The sequence below is a fragment of the Grammomys surdaster genome, unplaced genomic scaffold, assembly GCF_004785775.1.
Source record: "Grammomys surdaster isolate TR1022 unplaced genomic scaffold, NIH_TR_1.0 1165, whole genome shotgun sequence".
NCBI lineage: Eukaryota > Metazoa > Chordata > Mammalia > Rodentia > Muridae > Grammomys > Grammomys surdaster.
In genome coordinates, this window is record NW_021605584.1 from 153747 (window position 1) to 161420 (window position 7674).

At 32.5% G+C, this 7674-nt stretch overlaps 1 pseudogene; it reads right to left on the minus strand.

Moving 5' to 3' along the window:
- Positions 1-5279: 5279 nt before the first annotated feature.
- LOC114635170 lies at positions 5280-5718 on the minus strand (annotated as a pseudogene).
- Between the last annotated feature and the right edge of the window lie 1956 nt (positions 5719-7674).

Genomic DNA, 7674 nt, shown 5'->3' on the forward strand with positions numbered 1-7674 from the left:
CCCCCCCTCTCCATGTTTGCATTTATGTATGTTCCCTGCCCTCTTTTGAGCTTGTTTAATTACATTGGATTTCAAAGAGACTACTTTTTGTTTATGTCACTATAAACTGCTACCTGTTACATGTTTGTGGGTAGTTTTTGAGCCTAGATCTCCAATTACTGTCATCAAAACTTCTCCAATCCAAGATTTAAAAAGAAAACCAAAACGTAACAAGCTCTTAAGGTGTAGTGTGTACCTTTAAAGAAAATCTTGTCTGTTAAAATTTCATTTTTTTGGAAGCTGTGTGTAAGAGGAAGACTTAATCAATGTGTGCTTTGCATACATGCACTGCTCATGTATTCCATATTCAGACTAAGAGTCAGACTAATTTTTCTTTCCTTCCATATTATTAACACAGGTAATGCACATTTATTAATGTTAGAACCAACTGAAATAATGTAGGTAAATTAATGCTGCAAATGAATGCAATTTTAGAGTTCAGTGAGTACATTATAGGTTTATTATTCTTATCCTGTATGAGATATTATAGTCAGCAGTTTTGATTTCTAAGGAAAGGTAGGAATAATTTACTCTTTTTCTATGTGATGACTAATCACCTGGTTATATGGGACTTTTTCTGCAGTGAAAAGGTATCATTGTATCTTTAGATGCTATAATCTTTTAAGAGGTATTAAGTTAAAATATCAGAAGGTAATGGAAGAATTTTGGTTACATTTTACTAACACAAGCCAAGCAATAGAGTACAGATACAAGCCCTGGTTTCTGCCTTTATTTCCCTTAGACAAACACACACATACACACACACACACAAAATTATAAACAATGCACATAAATGTAAACTATGCTGTAATATGAGTCATAAGTATAATACAAAGTGGAAAGAAAGAATTTTACATCATTATTTTCTAGTGGAAGATACAGTATTAGCAGGGGTATTTTACTAAAGTAGAAGACAAGACTGCCCAAGATAGAGTAGGTGAGAAGAAGAAACATAATACATTTATAATGGGATGTTATGATGAGCAGCAGTTTATTAATTGTTTGAAATTTTCCTTAGAAAAGTTTGAGGTGATGTCACGTCAGAGTAAATAGGGAGGGTTCAGCCAATATGAGTTAAAGAAGGAGAAGAATCTTTAAATTACATATTAAGAGACAAGAAACTATAGTTAACAGGGTAGTGCTAGTAGTGTACTTTGGTTAAATGTAAGGATATCAAGATGAAATTAATCTGTCTGCTTTTGTGAACTCCAGCAAAGTTAAGAGTCTTTCTAGACAGGAATGGGATAGGCAAATGGTTTAGTTAAAAGTGAGTCGGAAATTTTAGTAGAAATATAATAGAGTGAGAAGGAGCAAAGCACTAAGACAGGTTTTTAGAAGGGAGCCCATTTAAAAATGGGACAAAAGAATTAGGCTGGTCATCTTCACTCATGCTATGCAGCCTACCACTGAGCTATACTCTCAATATCAGTTTAGTAGTTTGCTAATAGAAGAAAACTTACTTCTTAAGTGCAGTTGTATGAATATCATTCAAAACTGATCAGGTGTATTTGAGGACTAAGATTAGGCATTTTAACCTAGTAGGAGCTACACAAAATAGTGCTCTATGACCCGGGAAACAGTTTAAAGAACAGTGTTTCTTTATCTTCCAAGTAGAACTTGTCTGATACAACGCAGCATTTTACACAGTGAGTACCAACACTCTTTAGGGAACTGTTGCTTGAAGGTTATTGTGGCAGATCACTGAGTAACGTGTGCTTTCTGTATCTAAATACATTCCTGTAATATTAATCACAACAGCTCTATACCTGCTTTATTGTTCATATTATGTTTTAGAAAAGGTTTTTTTAACTGAAAAATAAGCTTGGTACTTCAACAATAGAGTTCTGAATCTCTGAAGAGTCTCCCGTTCAAGTTATGAGTTCTGGATATTTGTATTTAACCTGGTGTTAAACTGAGGATAATCATTTTTGCTCAGAATTGGTGAGAAGTATATCAAGGTCTAACATAGGAAAATATATAAACATATTTTGTCATAATAATTATATAAGAGACATGATTTTAATCAGTGATCCCTTAGAAAACCAAAAAAATTGAAGGCAGTAATAGGCAATATTGATTCATAACATTTGGTCTGTCCTTTGAAATCTTATTTGTAGGATACAGGGTATAAATAATTCCCAAATCAAATTTCTCCTCAAAAGGCCATTTCAATAGAGTATATTTCAATATTGAACCCTTCATTTTATCCAATATTCACAAATGGAACAGTGAAACCAAGGACATTGTGCACCCCTTCTAGATCCATTAATGGGAACATGATCTATTATGTTGGTCTATATTTCTAATATAAAACTAAGATTATAGTTTTTTTTCAGTACCAGGAAATGTTCTACCTTTTATGAAGGAAAAGTATGTTTCTTTTGATCATATTTTTTTTTTACTTTATTGTGGTTGGCTTGTTGCTTTAACTTCCTGCAAATTTAATATAAAATGTGATGTGTTTTCATGGTATCTAAGGTCTTAATATTCCAAATCTTTCCTTCAATCATTCTCTCATTCTCTCTCTCTCTTCCCCAATATGCACATATAATTTTAAATTCTACTTTATAAACATGAGTATAAATATATTTCTTACTTTCATTCTTCCCATGTTATTTTTTGAAAAGAAAACTTAACCCAAATATTATATCTACTTAATCTATTAACCATTATAATTTTATATAAGCTTAGAAATATAAGGATAAGTCAAAATATTTATAACATATTCATAATTGTTTAGCAGGTTACAAAAAGCTTTTTGCAGTTGGTATCTACTGGCAAAGGGAAAATCAATTTTCTTCCAAGCATTGTCACTGAATACATTAACTACATTCCAGGAGAGGCCACATGCCCAGGCATAGTTGATAAACACAATACAAAACCATGTTGGTTTTGTTTTGCTTTTTATTTATTTATTGTATTTTGGCTTGTTTGATTGGATTTTCATATTTGCTTGTTTTGGGGACAGAGAAGAGAAAGAGAGAGAACACATAAAGTTGAGTGGTAAGGGAAGTAGAAGACATGGAAGGGGAAAAATGATCAAAACATATTTTATGAAATAAAATATTTAATTACAAGAAACCAATAATGGCTCTTCTTCAAAACATATAGCCACAAGAAATATAGTATAGTCACCTCTACATTTTCGAGATGAGGAAATGGAGTCTCAAAACATATTGTGCATTGTTTATCCATGGTCAAAGAGCTAGTTAGACTCTAAGATAATTTTGACCTTCAAACCTTTATATACCACCTTCAGAGGCATACACTCTCTGTGATAAAAGAATTAAAATGTAATGGTTGGGATCTTGCTTAGATCTTCAGAACAGTACTGATCTGTTACTACAATTGTCACCTTCTTTTAATCCTTATATTCATGAACACCACGAGACACAAAGTCTCTAATGTTTATGGTAATACATCTAGATCTAGCATGATGTCCTCCTTGATACAGTAGACTATGGATTATGAAATGGGGTGCATTTTCTAGAGAAATATAGGCTAAGTCTAGCTAAAGGTGTAGGTGAAATATATTTACCCTATCCTCAGACTAAGGAAAGAAGGAAGCAGCTCAAGAAAATGAAAAGGGAAACCATTATCTATCTTGAAATATGCTGTAAACCCTTATCAAAAATTTTAAGCTAGAATGAGAAAGTTTCTGTCTATAAATTGTGCAGCTAGAAGATATTTCTTGTGTTAAAATACTAACACTTATTCTTATGTCCACTATCCTTCTGCTGATTAAACATAATTACAGAAGGTGAAAATAAACCTGTCAAAATAATGAATATTTTAGTCAACATTATATTGAAATCAGACAATATTCCTAACCATGTGTTCCCTCACAGCAAATTGCATATGCAACCAGAAGTTATTTTGTCAAATATAGTCTCATACATTGAAAACACTTAGCTCCAAAACTTAATTCAGAGTGTTGAAATTCTTAGAATTACATTCTCAACATAAATTCCAGCATTTTCCTGTGTACTGAGAAATAAAAAGGAAGCATATATACTTAACAAAAGTTTCCTAGTGTTTATAAAATGATTAAGAAATATGTAAGTGAACATATCATATCCTTTTTACCTGATTTTATAACTAATACATATCTGGTTCAATAAAAACTTATTTTCTATAAAGAGAAATAGAAGCTATTTGACCTATTAGTTTTAGAGATAGCACATTTGTTTGATATAGTTTCTAGAGACTATAAACTGTTTCTGCAGTCATGGGAGACAAACGCCTAACAATAACTTTTCTCCAAGAACTCATTTTTTATGAAGGCTTAAAAAGGAAAGCAGCAAGCACTGTGACAAAGCAGATATCAAATGGAAAAATAGTGTTTCAATGGACACAATAGTTTTTCTTTCAAAGTATACAATAGATTTTGCTGCTGTTTGCACATGTCCTCAAATCACATTTTGAAGTATGAGTTAATAAAATTATGAGTAATATGGTTATGAAATATATAAAAATATTTTGTGTAAATAATATTCTTGACATTTTTTCAAATGGTAAAATAAACTTCTCAATATAAAGTAGTACAAATTAAATGTCAAATACTTTGAATATAGTCTATATTAAATATAGTATTTATATATAATATACTATATATACTATATAATATACTAAATTTAATATATTCTAATAATAGAAATAAAATTTTTTATACTGTAAAAGGTATGTGACCCTAGAAAAATTTAAGTATATTTATAAGCATTAAAAATCCATTGCCTATAATTTTTGTAGTTATTAATGATGATTTATTAGGTTTTGTTTTGTGTTAAGACAGTGTATCAAGTAGAGGGATGGGGTTGCCATTCCACAGTCAAGAACTCTAACTCAGAATTGTTCCTGTCTGAAGGACTGCAGGGACAAAAAAATTAATATTTCTTAAAAGTCTGTTTTCTGATGAGATACAGAAAGGGACTAGATCTAGATGGGAGTAGTTGAGGAGGAGGAAAAAATAGTTTGGATATATTATGCTATAAAATTAATAATTAATATAAATAAATGGTAATTATAATTAATAATAATTATTATTAGAATAGAATTTAATGAAAATTAAAAATTAAAGTTTAAAAGTATCTTTAAAAACATTCCTTACCAGTTTTGGGTTTTAGAAAGCAACACAAAATATTGGACAAGGTTTTTATTAACATATTTTTAGAAAAGTCATGAAATTTAATCATAAAAATAAATTTTAATGCATCTAGCCAACCCAATACTCTCTCTCTCTCTTTTTTTTTTTCAAAAGGAGCTCTGGCAAAGTTTTATTAAAGGAAAACTTTCTTGTTCACTTCTCACCAGTCTGCTCTGGCATGCTTCTAATAATATCAGAATCACCTGGGTCAATGATAGCCAGTGTGCAGACTCTGTAGTATTTTCCACAAGCTGTGCCCAGTTCAATATTATTGCCACTGTAGTGATGAACACCAGTTTTAGCCAACATGGCATAGTATTCTATTTCAGATTTCCTCAAAGCTGGGCAGTTGTTGGCGAGGATAACCAATCGCTTTGCCTTGTCTGATCATCTTCAGAGTCTTTTGTACCCCAGCACGTACTTTCCACTTTTCATAACAAGTTGGAGCCTAGAGTTGATTGACTCCAGAGACTTTTTCGTCTTCTTTGCGGCCACCATCTTCCTGCCTTAGGTGCGAGACAGCCCCCAATCAAGAGCAGCCGTCAAGATGGCCGGGGAGTGAGAAAGGAAGGAATTCCCACAATGCAAAGCTCTTCTAGGCGGACCCCAATACTCTCTTTTTAAGGCAGTTGATAGTTTATACAAATAGCTCTCTTTTTTGTATATTTATTATTGAAAATAGATTTTCATCCATATAGTATATTCTAATTATTGTGTCCCCCATTTCAACTACCCCAAATCTTTCCTACCTCCTTACTCATCCAAATTCATGCCCTTTCTTTTTATCTATCATTTGAAAACAAATAGGCAATTACAAGATAATAATAATGGGGCTGGAGAGATGGCTCAGTGGTTAAGAGTACTGATTAGAGGTCTTGAGTTCAATTCCCAGCAACCACATGGTGGCTTACAACCATATGTAATGAAATCCAGTGCCTTCTTCTGGTGTGTCTGAAGACAGCAACGGTATACTCATATACATAAAATAAATTTAATAAAAAATAAAGGTTTGTACCAATATGCCTAGACCTAAGCTTTTAAAATAATGATTAGTAATAATAATAATAATAATAAACTAAGATAAAAAATCCAAAAAGAAACAAAGCGGAATAGAAAAAAAGAAAGAAACCTAAGTAAAAGAACCAAAGAAAAAGCAGAAGAAACACATTTGCACACAGAGAAGTTCCATTAAAACACTAAAATAAAACTATAATATATCCACAAATGAGCCATAAGGTTAAAGAAAATGTCCTGGCAGAGCATTATGAGACAAAGACCTCCAGAAATGTCATTGAGCTCATTTTGTGTTGGCCAGCTACTGCTGGGCATAGTGCCTACCCTGAAGTGTGGTTTGTATTCTCAGAGGGACTCCATTGGAGAAAGCCAATTTTTTCCTTTCCAAGCAGTTATCCACTGGGGAAAGCTTCTGAGTCAGGGATAGGGATTTGTGTCCATTTCCGTTTCAGTGCTGGAATGCCATCTGTCTTAGAGCTGTGTAAAACAATTCTGCACATGATGCTACAGTCTTTATGACTTCATATGTGCAACATCCTTGTTGTGTCTTGTTTCCTTGGTGTCCTCCCTCCTTGTGGGCTGTTACAATCTTCTCTGTCTTCTTCCACAGAATTCTGTGAGCCTTGAGGGGAAATATTTGATGGAGGCATCTTATATAGGACTGAGTGTTCCAAGAGCTGCTCCCTCCCCTGCACATTGTCCGGCTGTGTCTCTATTTATTCCCTTCCTTTGAAGGAGGAAGTTTCTCTTATAATGGTTGAAGAAGATATTGGTCAATAGGTTAATGTCATTAGAAATCACTTTATTGCTACATTCTTTTAGCAAAACAATAGTATTTCCCCTAGATCAGACCTACCTAGTCTCAGGTTCTTGATCATCCAAGAAAATACAAATAGTTTTAATAATAAGTCACCAGAAGTGTGATTTAGGCACACATTCCACTAAAATACTGCAAAAATCATACCATACAATGGCTGGGAGAAGCTAAGTTAAAGACAGTATCTTTTGATTAGACATGAACAAATAGTTTAAAGTAGATACAGCTGCCCATATTTCAATAGGAAGCATAAAGAGAAAGATGTGAAATATCTTTTTTCATCCTTTTATACTTACTATAATTTGAATAAGTTTGAATAAAGACAAACAAACCATTGTCTACATAAGGAAGAGTTTTTCTTAGTGGCATGGATTTTTTTTTGAAACAAATGGCTTTATGCCAAACTACTAATTCTGAATCGATTGTAAATTAACTTGATACTACAACACAATGTTGTGTAGAACTAAGGGCCACCACATATTTATTCCTCAGTAAAATTGTCATATTCTTTACTTCAATATATATTTTAATCTGGAGTTCCATTTATCACCCCTACTTCCTTCTGCATATAAACAAAAGAAAAATCAACACTGTGGCATGTGATAATCTCAGAAATTTATCAACTTAATCTTCACTTTTTTTCCACTTGGACTTGCATCAT